Source organism: Arachis ipaensis, chromosome B10 (assembly GCF_059453495.1).
Source record: "Arachis ipaensis isolate K30076 ecotype BB chromosome B10, ASM5945349v1, whole genome shotgun sequence".
Lineage (NCBI taxonomy): Eukaryota > Viridiplantae > Streptophyta > Magnoliopsida > Fabales > Fabaceae > Arachis > Arachis ipaensis.
This window is the reverse complement of record NC_142435.1, coordinates 64,491,218-64,508,040: the sequence shown is the minus strand read 5'-3', so window position 1 is coordinate 64,508,040 and position 16,823 is coordinate 64,491,218.

The window sequence follows — 16,823 nt, the reverse complement described above, 5'->3', positions numbered from 1 at the left end:
ATCAAGAGCATGAGGAAACTCTTCATCATGAAATCCCTGAGATGCCTCAAGGGATGCATTTTCCTCCACAAAACTATTGGGAGCAAATCAACACCTCCCTAGGAGAATTAAGTTCCAACATGGGACAACTAAGGGTGGAGCACCAAGAGCATTTTATCCTCCTCCATGAAATTAGAGAAGACCAAAGAACCATGAGAGAGGAGCAACAAAGGCAAGGAAGAGACATTGAGGAGCTCAAGCACTCCATAAGATCTTCAAGAGGAAGAACAAGCCGCCATCACTAAGGTGGACCCGTTCTTTAATTTCCTTGTTCTTTATTTTCCTGTTTTTCGAATTTTTATGCTTATGTTATTTATGTTTGTGTCTTTATTACATGATCATTAGTGTCTAAGTGTCTATGCCTTAAAGCTATGAAAATGAATCCATCACCTTTCTTAAATGAAAAATGTTTTTAATTGAAAAAGAAAAAGAAGTGCATGAACTTCAAATTTTAAAACAGTTTAATTATTTTGATGTGGTGGCAATACTATTGTTTTTCTGAATGAATGCTTGAACAGTGCATATTTTTGAATTTGATTGTTTATGAATGTTAAAATTGTTGGCTCTTGAAAGAATGAAAGGGAAAGGAGAAATGTTATCTGATGATCTGAAAAATCATAAAATTGATTCTTGAAGCAAGAAAAAGCAGTGAAAAGCTTGCAGAAAAAAAAAGAAAGCAGAAAAAGCCAATACCCCTTTAAACCAAAAGGCAAGGGTGATAAAAAGGATCCAAGGCTTTGAGCATCAGTGGATAGGAGGGCCCACAGGAATAAAATCCGGACCTAAGAGGCTAAACCAAGCTGTCCGTAACCATGTGCTTGTGGCGTGAAGGTGTCAAGTGAAAACTTGAGACTGAGCAGTTAAAGTCGAAGTCCAAAGCAAAAAGAAGAGTGTGCTTAAGAACCCTGGACACCTCTAATTGGGGATTCTAGCAAAGCTGAGTCACAATCTGAAAAGGTTCACCCAGTTATGTGTCTGTGGCATTTATGTATCCGGTGGTAATACTGGAAAATAAAGTGCTTAGGGCCACGGCCAAGACTCATAAAGTAGCTGTGTTCAAGAATCAACATACTTAACTAGGAGACACAATAACACTATCTGGATTCTGAGTTCCTATAGATGCCAATCATTCTGAACTTCAAGGGATAAAGTGAGATGCCAAAACTGTTCAGAAGCAAAAAGCCAAAAGCCACGCTCATCTAATTAATACTGATCTTCATAGATGTTTTTGGAATTCATTGTACATTCTCTTCTTTTTATCCTATTTGATTTTCAGTTGCTTGGGGACAAGCAACAATTTAAGTTTAGTGTTGTGATGAGTGGATAATTTATACGCTTTTTGGCATTGTTTTTAGTATGTTTTTAGTATATTTTAGTTAGTTTTTATTATGTTTTTATTAGTTTTTATTTAAAAATTACTCTTCTGGACTTTACTATGAGTTTGTGTGTTTTTCTGTGATTTCAGGTATTTTCTGGCTGAAATTGAGGGACCTGAGCAAAAATCTGATTCAGAGGCTGAAAAAGGACTGCAGATGTGTTGGATTCTGACCTCCCTGCACTCAAAGTGGATTTTCTGGCGCTATAAAAGCCCAATTGGCGCGCTTTTAATTGCGTTGGAAAGTAGACATCTTGGGCTTTCTAGCAATATATAATAGTTCATACTTTGCTCGAGATTTGATGGCCCAAACAGGCGTTCCAAATTGGCTCAAGAATTCTGGCGTTTAACTCCAAAACTGGCACAAAAGCTGGAGTTAAATGCCTAAACTGGCACAAAAACTGGCGTTTAACTCCAAGAAAAGTATCTACACATGGAAGCTTCAATGCTCAGCCCAGGCACACACCAAGTGGGCCCGGAAGAAGATTTCTGCATTAATTACTGATTTCTGTAACCGTAGGCTACTAGTTCTCTATAAATAGGACCTTTTATTATTGTATTTGGACACACATCTTGGGACGTTTAGTCCTTAGACCTTTGAGGCTGGCCATTCGGCCATGCTTACACTATTTGTTCTTATGTATTTTCAACGGTGGAGTTTCTACACACCATAGATTAAGGTGTGGAGCTCTGCTGTTCTTCATGAATTAATACAAAGTACTATTGTTTTTCTATTCAACTCAAGTCTATTTCTTCTCCAAGATATTCATTCGTTCTTCAACTTGATGAATGTGATGATCCGTGACACTCATCATCATTCTCACCTATGAACATGTGCCTGACAACCACCTTTGTTCTACTAGCAATGGCTTGAATGCATATCTCTTGGGTTTCTAATCTAAGATTGGAACCTTCGTGGTATAGGCTAGAATTATTGGCGGCCATTCCTGAGATCCGGAACGTCTAAACCTTGTCTGTGGTATTCTGAGTAGGATCTGGGAAGGGATGACTGTGACGAGCTTCAGACTCGCGATTGTGGGGCATGTGACAGACGCAAAAGGATCAATGGATCCTATTCCGACATGATCGAGAACCGACAGCTGATTAGCCGATGTTGTGACAGAGCATCAGGACCATTTTCACTGAGAGGATGGGATGTAACCATTGACAACGGTGATGCCCAACATAAAGCTTGCCATGGAAAGGAGTATGAATGATTGGAAGAAGGCAATAGGAAAGTAGAGGTTCAAGTGGAACAAAGCATCTTCATACGCTTATCCAAAATCTACCAATGAATTACATAAGTATCTCTATCTTTATTTTATATTTATTTTCATCACCTTAAACTCCATAACCATTTGAATCCGCCTGACTGAGATTTACAAGATGACCATAGCTTGCTTCAAACCGACAATCTCCGTGGGATCGACCCTTACTCACGTAAGGTTTATTACTTGGACGACCCAGTGCACTTGCTGGTTAGTTGTGCAGAATTGTGACAAAGTGTAATTCACGTTTGAGAGCTCCAAGTCTTTGGTGCCATTGTTGTTGATCACAATTTCGTGCACCAGTTGCTCACCATAGCCATTGGATTGATATGCATCAAGAAATGGCTCTTCTTCATAGTGCAATGGTGGAGGTTGTTGCCATGAAAATTGATCATATGCATATGGCTCCTCCCACCTTTGGTTATCCCATCTTTGATACACATTCTCATTATAGTCCTCATTTCCTACAACATAGTTAGAATCGCACTCATAGCCAAAGTGAGAATTCATAATGAAAAGAGAAAATAAGAAACAAAAGCTAATAAGAAAGAATGAAACAAAGTCCTAAACTAGCAAAAACTAACAAGCAATCCAAAAAAATCAAGCTATTCACAATATTCACATATATACAATAACCAATAATATAACACCATTGTAACTCCCCGACAACGGTTCCATTTTTTATGATTGAACTTTTGTGTGGTTTAGAATTCACAAATGAAGTCTCGTTGCAATATAGTTTCTAAACCAACAATAGTCCTTTCATACAAAAAATTGTTTGTCACAAGTAGAAATCCCTAAATTTATAAACCGAAGTATTGAACCTCGGGTCATTCTCCCTAGGAATTATAATAAAGTATCTTGTTATTGGTTATGAGTTATGTTTGGGGTTTTTGGGGATTATAGACAAGAAATGTAAAATGCAATGAAAATAACAAACAACTAACAAAGGCCTTGGCAAGGTTTGGTGGTCAAGGATCTCTATCCTAATCACTAACCACAACATGAGAATTGGCAAGGATCAACCCCACTAAGTCATCCTCTAACTAATAAAGGAAAGTCAAGTGAGCTATGTCAATCCAAGACTAAAAGTCCTAGTTCTACACCAAATCAATTAGTGAGATCTAGATTTAATAGCTCCCAACCGTCAATCACTTAGACATTAGTAACTCAAGAGTTCCTAAGTTACCTTCCCAATCCAAGATCACTAAAATCTACTCTAAAATCCAACTAAGTGGTGCACGAAATTACAATCACACTTTTGTAACTCCGCACAACTAACCAGCAAGTGCACTGGGTCGTCCAAGTAATACCTTACGTGAGTAAGGGTCGATCCCACGGAGATTGTCGGCTTGAAGCAAGCTATGGTTATCTTGTAACTCTTAGTCAGGATATCAGTAATTCTCAGATTTAATTGTAAAAAGTAAAAGAACATGAAATAAATACTTGTTATGCAGTAATGAAGAACATGTTGAGGCTTTGGAGATGCTTTGTCTTCTGAACCTCTGGTTTCCTACTGTCTTCTTCTTCATGCACGCAAGACTCCTTCCATGGCAAGCTTTATGTTGGGCATCACCGTTGTCAATGGCTACATCCCGTCCTCTCAGTGAAAATATTCCAAATGCGCTGTCACCGCACGGCTAATCATCTGTCGGTTCTCGATCATGTCGGAATAGGATTCATTGATCCTTTTGTGTCTGTCACTACGCCCAACAATCGCGAGTTTGAAGCTCGTCACAGTCATCCCTTCCCAGATCCTACTCAGAATACCACAGACAAGGTTTAGACGTTCCAGATCTCAGGAATGACCGCCAATAATTCTAGCTTATACCACGAAGACTCTGATTTGAATCATGAGGCTAAGAGATATGCATTCAATCTAAGATAGAATGGAGGTGGTTGTCAGGCACGCGTTCATAGGTTAGAATGATGATGAGTGTCACGGATCATCACATTCATCAAGTTAAAGTGCGAATGGATATCTTAGAATGGAAGCAAGCGTAATAGAATGGAAAACAGTAGTAATTGCATTAATTCATGAAGAACAGCAGAGCTCCTCACCCCAACAATGGGGTTTAGAGACTCATGCCGTAGAGAACACAACAAGAAACGTGTAAAGTGTCATGAGGTACAAGATGAATCACTGAAAGTAGTATTTATAGTAAACTAGTGACTTAGGGTTACAGAAAATGAGTAAGCTAGGGTGTTTATTGTAAAATTCTACTTCCGGGGCCCACTTGGTGTGTGCTTGGGCTGAGAATTGAAGCTTTCATATGTAGAGACATTTCCTGGAGTTAAACGCCAGTTTTTATGCCAGTTTGGGCGTTTAACTCCAGCTTTTGTGCAAGTTCTGGAGTTAAACGCCAGAATTCTTGAGCTGATTTGGAACGCCTGTTTGGGCCATCAAATCTCGGGCAAAGTATGGACTATTATATATTGCTGGAAAGCCCATGATGTGTACTTTCCAACGAAATTAAGAGCGCGCCAATTGGGCTTCTGTAGCTCCAGAAAGTCCACTTTGAGTGCAAGAAGGTCAGAATCCAACAGCATCTGCAGTCCTTTTTCAGCCTCTGAATTAGATTTTTGCTCAGGTCCCTCAATTTCAGCCAAAAAATTCCTGAAATCACAGAAAAACACACAAACTCATAGTAAAGCCCATAAAAGTGATTTTTATTTAAAAACTAATAAAAACATAATAAAAACTAACTAAAATATACTAAAAACATACTAAAAACAATGCCAAAAAGCGTATGAATTATCCGCTCATCACAACACCAAACTTAAATTGTTGCTTGTCCCCAAGCAACTAAAAATCAAATAGGATAAAAAGAAGAGAATATACAATGAATTCCAAAAATATCTATGAAGATCAGTATTAATTAGATGAGCGGGGCTTTCAGCTTTTTGCCTCTGAACAGTTTTGGCATCTCACTTTATCCTTTGAAGTTCAGAATGATTGGCTTCTATAGGAACTTAGAATCCAGATAGTGTTATTGATTCTCCTAGTTAAGTATGTTGATTCTTGAACACAGTTACTTTATGAGTCTTGGCCGTGACCCTAAGCACTTTGTTTTCCAGTATTACCACCGGATACATAAATGCCACAGACACATAACTGGGTGAACCTTTTCAGATTGTGACTCAGCTTTGCTAAAGTCCCCAATTAGAGGTGTCCAGAGCTCTTAAGCACACTCTTTTTTTTGCTTTGGACCACGACTTTAACCGCTCAGTCTCAAGTTTTCACTTGACACCTTCACGCCACAAGCACATGGTTAGGGACAGCTTGGTTTAGCCGCTTAGGCCAGGATTTTATTCCTTTAGGGCCTCCTATCCACTAATGCTCAAAGTCTTGGATCCTTTTTAACACCCTTGCCTTTTGTTTTAAAGGGATATTGGATTTTTCTGCTTGCTTTTCTCTTTTTTTTTTCATGCAAGCTTTCTATTCACTGCTTTTTCTTGCTTCAAGAATCAATTTTATGATTTTTCAGATCATCAAATAACATTTCTCCTTTTTCTTTCATTCTTTCAAGAGCCAACAATTTTAACATTCATAAACAATCAAATTCAAAAATATGAACTGTTCAAGCATTCATTCAGAGAACAAGAGTATTGCCACCACATCAAAATAATTAAACTGTTTTAAAATTCAAAATTCATGTACTTCTTTTTCTTTTTCAGTTAAAAACACTTTTTATTTAAGAAAGGTGATGGATTCATAGGACATTCATAGCTTTAAGACATAAACTCTAATTTTATTGATTATGGAATAAAAATAAGACTCAAAGATAAATATAAGGGCAGACCCATAATAATAGAAGACAGAAAATTAAAAGCAGAAAAATAAATGACTCTTAAAATAGACTCTTAATAATAAAGATTATCACAGAGTTAGGACTCAACAACCTTGATTTTGAGAAGTTGATGCTCCCTCTTTTTGTGGGGTGCTTGGTCCTTCAAGGGAGAGCTTCTGGCGCTTCAGCTCTTGTAGCTCACGCCCCTGCTTCTCCTGTTCCTTCAGCAGCTTGCAGAGCATGCAGTTTTGATTCTACTATTCTTCCTTAAGTTATTCCATAGCTTCCTGCAACTTGGTAACATATGCTTCTAAGCGGGTCCAGTAGTCAATTTCAGGAATTTCTGGGAGGAACTCCTGCGCCCTCTTTTTGATGGAGTTGTCTTGCACTTGTCCTTCCATTGACTTCTTGGTGATTGGGTGTTCAATTGGGATGAATTCATCTACTCCCATCCTCACCCCAGCATCTTTACAAAGCAGAGAAATTAAGCTTGGGTAGGCCAGTTTGGCTTCAGTGGAATTCTTGTTTGCAATTGTGTAAATCTAACAAGAAATCAGATGATGAATCTCCACTTCTTTTCCAAGCATAATGCAATGAATCATCACTGCTCTTTTGATAGTGACCTCAGAGCGGTTGCTAGTAGGCAATATAGAACGCCCAATGAAGTCCAGCCAGCCTCTTGCAACTGGTTTGAGATCTCCTCTCTTGAGTTGGTTTGGGACACCTTTGGAATTGGTTGTCCACTTAGTTCCAGGGAGGCATATGTCCTCTAGAACTTGATCTAACCCCTTATCTACTCTCACCATTCTCCTATTAAAGGATTCAGGATCATCTTGTAGTTGAGGTAGTTTGAAGACATCTCTTATTTTGTCCAAATGGAAGTAAATAATTCTTCCTCTGACCATGGTTCTGTAGGTATGAAAGGTGGTTCCAGTCGTTCTCTGCTTATCTGTCAGCCACAGATTTGAGTAGAATTCCTGAACCATGTCTCTTCCAACCTTTGTCTCAGGATTGGCTAGAATTTCCCATCCTCTGTTTCGAATTTGCTCTTGGATCTCCGGATATTCATCTTCTTTCAGATTGAATTTAACTTCCAGGATCACTGACCTCAGACCCATTATTTTGTAGTAATGGTCTGCATGTTCCTTGGTTAGGAACCTCTCTTGATTCCAAAGACTCTTTGGAGTATTCTCTTTCTTCCCTCTTGATTTGGTTTGTTTTTCCTTAGGTGCCATGATCTTGATGAGTCTTAGCTCAGTGATCACGGAAAAGCACACCAAACTTAGAGGTTTGTGGTGCACGAAATTGTGATCATCAATGGCGCCATCAACATGGTACGCTCAATTGTAATCTCAACTTTTTATCACAACTTCGCACAACTAACCAGCAAGTGCACTAGGTCATCCAAATAATAAACCTTATGCGAGTAAGGGTCGATCCCATGGAGATTGTTGGTATGAAGCAAGCTATGGTCATCTTGTAAATCTCAGTCAGGCGGATATAGAATGGTTATGGAGTTTTCGAATATTAATAACAAAATAGGGATAGAAATACTTATGTAAATCCTTGGTGAGAATTTCAGATAAATGCATGGAGATGCTTTCGTCCCTCTAAACCTCTGCTTTTCCTGCTGTCTTCATCCAATCAGTCTTACTCCTTTCTATGGCTGGCTTTATGTAAGGACATCACCGTTGTCAATGGCTACTTTTGATCCTCTTTGGAAAATGGTCTGATGCGCTGTCACTGCATGGCTAATCGTCTGGAGGCGTCACCCTTGCCAATGGCTGCATCCTATCCTCTCGTGAAAATGGTCCAAATGCTCTGTCACAGCACGACTAATCATCTGAGGTTCTCGATCATACTGGAATAGGATTCACCCTCCTTTTGCGTCTGTCACTACGCCCAGCACTCGCGAGTTTGAAGTCCGTCACAGTCATTCAATCCCAGAGTCCTACTCAGAATACCACAGATAAGGTTTAGACTTTCTGGACTCTCATGAATGCCGCCATCAAAGAGAATACTCATTCAATCTAAGGTAGAACGGAAGTGGTTGTCAGGCACGCGTTCATAGGGAATGATGATGATTGTCACGTTCATCACATTTAGGTTGAAGTGCGAATGAATATCTTAGAAGCGGAATAAGTTGAATTGAATAGAAAAACAGTAGTACTTTACATTAATCTTTGAGGAACAACAGAGCTCCACACCTTAATCTATGGAGTGTAGAAACTCTACCGTTAAAAATACATAAGTGAAAGGTCCAGGCATAGCCGAATGGCCAGCCCTCATGATCTAAGAACTAGGCGTCCAAAGATAATCCAAAAATGAACAATACAATAGTAAAAAGTCTTATTTATAATAAACTAGCTACTAGGGTTTACAGAAGTAAGAAATTGATGCATAAATTCACTTTCGGGGCCCACTTGGTGTGTTCTTGGGCTGAGCTTGAATGTTACACGTGCAGAGGCTCTTTCTGGAGTTGAACGCCAGGTTGTAACGTATTACTGGCGTTCAACTCTGGTTTGTGACTTGTTTCTGGCGTTTAACTCGAGACAGCAGCATAGAACTGGCGTTCAACGCCCTTTTACGTCATCTAAACTCGTTAAAAGTATGGACTATTATACATTGCTGGAAAGCCCTGGATGTCTACTTTCCAACGCAATTAGAAGCGCGCCATTTTGAGTTCTGTAGCTCAAGAAAATCCACTTTGAGTGCAGGGAGGTCAGAATCCAACAACATCAGCAGTCCTTCTTCAACCTCTGAATCTGATTTTTGCTCAAGTTCCTCAATTTCAGCCAGAAAATACCTGAAATCACAGAAAAACATATAAACTCATAGTAAAGTCCAGAAATGTGAATTTAGCATAAAAACTAATGAAAACATCCCTAAAAGTAACTAGATTCTACTAAAAACATACTAAAAACAATGCCAAAAAGCGTATAAATTATCCGCTCATCAGTTTGCTTGCCCTCAAGCAAAAGAAAGGAAAGGGAGGAGAGAGGAGAAGAGGTAAATTCGAATGGTGTAGAGGAGGGGATGGCCGAAACTATATTTATAGGAGGAGGGGATGGCTTTCGAAAAATGTGAGAGAGATATGAAAAGATATGGAAAGAATTTGAGAAGATATTTGAGTTTTTGAAGAAGATTTGGAAAGGATTTGAAAGAATTTTGAGAAATAATTTAGAAAATTATTGAATGATGAGAATTGAGGGTGAATGATGAAAGTTTAAAACATGTTTATGCAGAAAATTATGAGTCAAAACATGAAAATTTGAAAAAAATTGAAGTTGGAAACAAAATCTCCTCCCCCTGTCTATCTGGCGTTAAACGCCCAGTTGTTGGCCATTATGGGCGTTTAACGCCAGCCAGGGTACCTGGCTGGCGTTAAACGCCAGAAACTCCTTTATCACTGGGCGTTTTGCTAAATGCCCAGGATACTACAAATCTGGCGTTAAACACCCAGAATGGTACCCATTCTGGCGTTTAACGCCCAAAATGGTACCTTTACTGGCGTTAAACGCCCAAAATGCCCCTTACTGGCGTTTTCTTGCCAGCAAGCTCCTTTTCTCTGCTTTTTGTACTGAATCCTTCTGTAACTCTGTGAATTCCTTCAATTTTGATGCTTAGCCTTTGATGAAAATGTATATCAAACCCCTACAAGTATTAATTAAAATAAATAACTTGCTAATGGCTGAGTTGCCTCCCAGCAAGCGCTTCTTTATTGTCTTTAGCTGGACTCTTACTGAGCTTCATTCAAGCCTCAGTTTTGAGCATTCTTGCTCAAAATTGATTTCAAGATAATGTTTGATTCTCTGTCCATTGACAATGAACTTTTTGTCAGAATCAATATCTTGAAGCTCAACATATCCATATGGTGACACTCCTGTAATCACATATGGTCCCCTCCACCGGGATTTTAATTTCCCAGGGAATAATCTGAGCCTAGAGTTGAGTAGTAGAACTTTTTGTCCTGGCTCAAAGACTCTGGATGACAATTTCATGTCATGCCACTTTTTTGCTTTTTCCTTATAAATTTTTGCATTTTCAAAAGCATTGAGTCTGAACTCTTCCAGCTCATTTAGCTGGAGCAATCTTTTCTCACCAGCTAACTTAGCATCCATGTTTAGGAATCTGGTTGCCCAGTAGGCTTTATGTTCCAGTTCCACGGGCAGATGACAAGCCTTGCCATATACAAGCTGGTATGCAGAGGTTCCTATAGGAGTCTTGAATGCTGTTCTGTATGCCCACAGAGCATCATCCAAGCTCCTTGCCCAATCCTTTCTACGGGCAATTACAGTCCGTTCTAGGATTCTCTTTAGTTCTCTATTAGAGACTTCAGCCTACCCATTTGTCTGTGAATGATACGGAGTTGCTACTTTGTGGCTAATTCCATATCGAACCATAGCAGAGTAAAACTATTTATTGCAGAAATGGGTTCCCCCATCACTGATTAGTACTCTGGGAACACCAAATCTGCTGAAAATATGTTTCTAGAGGAACTTCAGCACAGTCTTGGTATCATTAGTGGGTGTGGCAATTGCTTCCACCCATTTAGATACGTAATCTACTACCACCAGAATGTAAGTGTTTGAGTATGATGGTGGGAAAGGACCCATGAAGTCTATACCCCATACATCAAACAACTCAATCTCTAAGATCCCTTGTTGAGGCATGGTATAACCATGAGGCAAGTTACCAGCTCTTTGGCAACTGTCACAGTTACGCACAAACTCTCGGGCATCTCTATAGAGAGTAGGCCAATAGAAGCCACATTGGAGGACTTTAGTGGCTGTTCGCTCACTTCCAAAATGTCCTCCGTACTGTGATCCATGACAATGCCACAGGATCTTCTGTGCCTCTTCTCTAGGGACGCATCTGTGGATCATTCCATCAGCGCATCTCTTAAAGAGATATGGTTCATCCCATAAGTAGTACTTTGCATCAGAAATTAGTTTTTTCATTTGCATCCTGCTGTACTCCTGGGGTATGAACCTCACAGCTTTATAATTTGCAATGTCTGCAAACCATGGTGCCTTCTGAATGGCAAAGAGTTGCTCATCCGAAAAGGTCTCAGAGATCTCAGTGGAGGGGAGGGACGCCCCAGCCATTGGTTCTAACCGGGTGGTTCTAACCGGGACAGGTGATCAGCTACTTGGTTCTCTGTCCCTTTTCTGTCTCTTATTTCTATATCAAACTCTTGCAGAAGCAACACCCATCTTATGAGCCTAGGTTTTGAATCCTGCTTTGTGAGTAGATATTTAAGAGCAGCATGGTCAGTGTACACAATTACTTTTGATCCTACTAAATAGGATCTAAACATGTCAATGGCATAAATCACTGTAAGCAGCTCTTTTTTTGTGGTTGTGTAATTCTTCTGTGCGTCATTTAGAACATGAATGGCATAGTAAATGACGTGCAGAAGCTTGTTATGCCTTTGTCCCAACACTGTACCAATGGCATGGTCACTGGCATCACACATTAATTCGAATGGTAATGTCCAGTCAGGTGCAGAGATGACTGGTGCTGTGACCAGCTTGGCTTTCAGGGTTTCAAACGCCTGCAGACACTCTGTGTCAAACACAAATGGCGTGTCAGCAGCTAGCAGGTTGCTCAGAGGTTTTGCAATTTTTGAAAAGTCCTTTATGAACCTCCTATAGAATCCTGCATGCCCCTGAAAGCTTCTGATTGCCTTTACATTGGCAGGTGGCGGTAATTTTTCAATTACCTCTACCTTGGCTTGATCTACCTCTATTCCCTTGCTTGAAATTTTGTGCCCAAGGACAATTCCTTCAGTCACCATAAAGTGATATTTTTCCCAGTTCAAGACCAGGTTAGTTTCTTGGCACCTTTTTAGGACAAGTACAAGATGATCAAGACAGGAGCTGAATGAGTCTCCAAATACTGAGAAGTCATCCATGAAGACTTCCAATAATTTTTCTACCATATTAGAGAAAATAGAGAGCATGCACCTCTGAAAGGTTGCAGGTGCATTGCAGAGACCAAAAGGCATTCTTCTGTAAGTAAATACTCCAGATGGACATGTGAATGCTATTTTCTCTTGGTCTTGAGGATCCACTGCAATTTGGTTGTAGCCTGAATAGCCATCCAAAAAGCAGTAGTATTCATGACCTGCTAGTCTTTCTAGCATTTGGTCTATGAATGGTAAAGGAAAATGATCCTTTCTGGTGGCTGTATTGAGCCTTCTGTAATCAATACACATACGCCACCCTGTAACTATTCTTGTGGGAACCAGTTCATTCTTTTCATTATGAACCACTGTCATGCCTCCCTTCTTGGGGACAACTTGGACAGGGCTCACCCAGGGGCTATCAGAAATAGGATAAATAATCCCAGCCTCTAGTAACTTAGTGACCTCTTTCTGCACCACTTCCTTCATGGCTGGATTTAGCCGCCTCTGTGGTTGAACCACTGGCTTAGCATCATCCTCTAATAGGATCTTGTGCATACATCTTGCTGGGCTAATGCCTTTAAGGTCACTTATGGACCACCCAAGAGCTGTCTTGTGTGTCCTTAGCACTTGAATTAGTGCTTTCTCTTCCTGTGGATTTAAAGCAGAGCTTATGATCACTGGAAAAGTGTCACCTTCTCCCAGGAATGTATATTTCAGGGATGGTGGTAGTGGTTTGAGCTCAGGTTTAGGAGGTTTCTCCTCTTCTTGAGGGATTTTCAAAGGTACTTTTATTTCCTCTGATTCCTCCAGATTAGGCTGAACATCTTTAAAGATGTCTTCTAGCTCTGATTCAAGACTCTCAGTCATATTGATCTCTTCCACTAAAGAGTCAATAATATCAGTGCTCATGCAGTCATTTGATGTGTCTGGATGCTGCATAGCTTTGACAGCATTTAACTTGAATTCATCCTCATTGACTCTCAGGGTCACTTCCCCTTTTTGTACATCAATAAGAGTTCGTCCAGTTGCTAGGAAAGGTCTCCCTAGAATGAGAGTTGCCCTCTTGTGCTCCTCCATTTTCAGCACTACAAAGTCAGTGGGAAAGGCGAATGGCCCAACCTTGACAATCATGTCTTCAATGATGCCTGATGGATATTTAATGGAGCCATTAGCATGTTGAAGACATATCCGGGTTGGTTTGACTTCTTCAGTCAACCCAAGCTTTCTGATAGTAGATGCAGGTATTAGATTGATACTTGCTCCAAGGTCACATAGGGTTGTCTTGGGACAGGCATCCTCTAATGTGCATGGTATCATAAAGCTTCCTGGATCTTGAAGCTTCTCTGGTAAGCTTTTCAGAATGACTGCACTGCATTCTTCAGTGAGAAACACTTTTTCAGTTTCTCTCTAATCCTTCTTATGACTTAAGATCTCTTTCATGAACTTAGCATAAGAGGGTATTTGTTCAAGTGCCTCTGCAAATGGAATCTTTATTTCAAGAGTCCTGAGATAGTCTGCAAAGCAGGCAAATTGTTTATCCTGTTTTGCTTGGCAGAGTTTCTGAGGATAAGGCATCTTGGCTTTATATTCTTCAACCTTAGTTGCCGCAGGTTTATTCCCTATAGGAGTGGTTGGAGAAGCCTTCTTAGAGGGGTTACTATGAGCACTTGCAGGTGTCTGATCCCTCATTGGCATTTGAACGCCAGGATTGGGTGCTGGATGGGCGTTTAACGCCAGCTTCCCACCCTTTTCTGGCGTTTGAACGCCAGAACTGGACAAGGAATGGGCGTTTAACGCCAACTTTTCCCCCTTTTCTGGCATTTGAATGCCAGAGTTATTCCTCTCTAGGCTCTTGATGTCCTCAGAGGGATTTTGGGCAGTGGTTTGGTCATCCTCTATCATTTGTTCCTTTCTTGACTTTTTGCTACTTTGGGCTGAGTTATTCAATGTCTTCTCGCTCCTTAGTTGGACAGCTTGGCATTCTTCTGTTATCTGTTTAGATAGCTGCTGTCTTGTCTGATTGAATTGTGCTTCTATATTCTTGTTAGCTTTTTTAGTGTCTTGGAGCATCTCTTCGAATTCTGCTAATTGTTTTGTCATAAGGAGTAATTGCTGATTAAGTTCCACAATCTGTTTTTTAGGATTGGGATCAGTAGTTACTGTCATAGCCTCTTCTTTATGGAGGACTCACTGTTTGAGTACAGATGTTGATTTCTAGCAACTGTATCTATGAGTTCTTGAGCCTCTTCAATTGTTTTTCTCATGTGTGTAGATCCACCAGCTGAGTGGTCTAGGGACATCTGAGCTTTTTCTGTAAGCCCATAGTAAAAGATGTGTAACTGTACCCACTCTGAAAACATTTCAGAAGGGCATTTTCTCAGCATCCCTCTGTACCTCTCCCAGGCATTATAAAGGGATTCATGACCCTCTTGTTTAAAGCCTTGGATGTCCAGCCTTAGCTGTGTCATCCTTCTTGGAGGGTAAAATTGATTCTGGAATTTGTCTGTTAATTGCCTCCATGTTTTTATGCTTGATGTGGGTTGGTTATTTAACCACCTCTTAGCTTGATCTTTTACAGCAAATGGAAACAATAATAATCTGTAGACATCCTGATCCACTTCTTTATCACGTACTGTGTCAGCAATTTGTAAGAACTGTGCCAGAAACTCAGTAGGTTCTTCCTGTGGAAGACCGGAATACTGGCAATTTTGCTGCACCATGATAATGAGCTGAGGATTTAGCTCAAAGCTGCTTGCTTTGATGGGAGGTATACAGATGCTACTCCCATATGCAGCTGTAATGGGGTTAGCATATGACCCTAGAGTCCTTCTGGACTGTTCACTTCCACTTATGTCCATGATGGAGAAAAGGGAATTGATATGAATTATTATTATTTTTTTTTAAAAAAGTAACCGAAAATAATAAGTGAAATAAATGGAAAATAAAATAAAATTTCGAAAAGAGAAAATAAAAACAAATTGAAAACTAAATTAATTAATCAATTAAAAAGATTTTGAAATTAGCAATTAAAAAGATATGATTGAAAAAATTAAAAAGATTTGATTTTTGAAAAAGATTTGAAAGGATCAATTTTTGAAATTAAAATTTTGACTTGACTAAAAAGAAAAAAAAAATGATTTTGAAAATCTTTGACTACTTTAATGCCAAATTTCGAAAATTATGAGTAAAATAAGGAAAAGATATTTTTTTTATTTTTGAATTTTAATGAGGAAAGAGAAAAACAACAAAATGACTCTAAACTTAGAAATTTTAAATCAAAACAATGAAAACAAACAAGAAAATTTTGAATGTCAAGATGAACACCAAGAACACTTTGAAGATCAAGATGAACACCAAGAACAAATTTTTGAAAACAAATTTAAGTAAATAAAAGCACAAGGGACACCAAACTTAAAATTTTTAGAAAACCAAACACAAATTTTTGAAAATTTTAAAGAAAAACAACAAGAAGACACCAAACTTAAAATTTTAAAAATCAAGAAAGTACTAAACACATGCAAATTTCGAAAAATAAAAGAAAGTAAAAGCATGAAATTGACACCAAACTTAAAATATAAAACTAAACTCAAATAAAAAACTCTAAACCAACAAAAATAAATTAGTCCTAATCTAGGCAACAAGATAAACCGTCAGTTGTCCAAACTCGAACAATCCCCGGCAACGGCGCTAAAAACTTGGTGCACGAAATTACAATCACACTTTTGTAACTCCGCACAACTAACCAGGAAGTGCACTGGGTCGTCCAAGTAATACCTTATGTGAGTAAGGGTCGATCCCACGGAGATTGTCGGCTTGAAGCAAGCTATGGTTATCTTGTAACTCTTAGTCAGGATATCAGTAATTCTCAGATTTAATTGTAAAAAGTAAAAGAACATGAAATAAATACTTGTTTGCGCCAACGTTTGCCTCAAACGTGAGGTCAAACGTTGGCGCCTAAAAGCGGAGAGTTGGAGCTTCTGGGCAGCGACGTTTAAGCCAACGTTTGCCTCAAACGTGAGGTCAAATGTTGGCTACATTTTGGGAAGAAAGAGCATGGAAGAGCACCCCTGATTGATGAGTTAGATGAGCCACGTTTGCGCCAAAGTTTGCCTCAAACGTTGGGCCAAATATTTGCAAAAAAGAGAGCTTGGGGTGATCCACGTTTGAGCTCACGTTTCACCCCAAACGTTGAGCCAAACATGGAGGACAGCAAATGGACTTGGCTGCATAATTTGACACAAGTGACGTTTGAGTCAACGTTTGCCTCAAACGTTGGCTCAAACGTGAATGGTTCATGGCCCGGTTCACTAATGGATTTCTTCCCAACATCAAGAGCAATCAACGGAGGTTACTATCAACCCAATTCCATCAAGACTAAAGGCCCAATTCAAGGCTTAATGATCATTTGAAGAAAGTGTATAAATAGCTTATGATTTGAT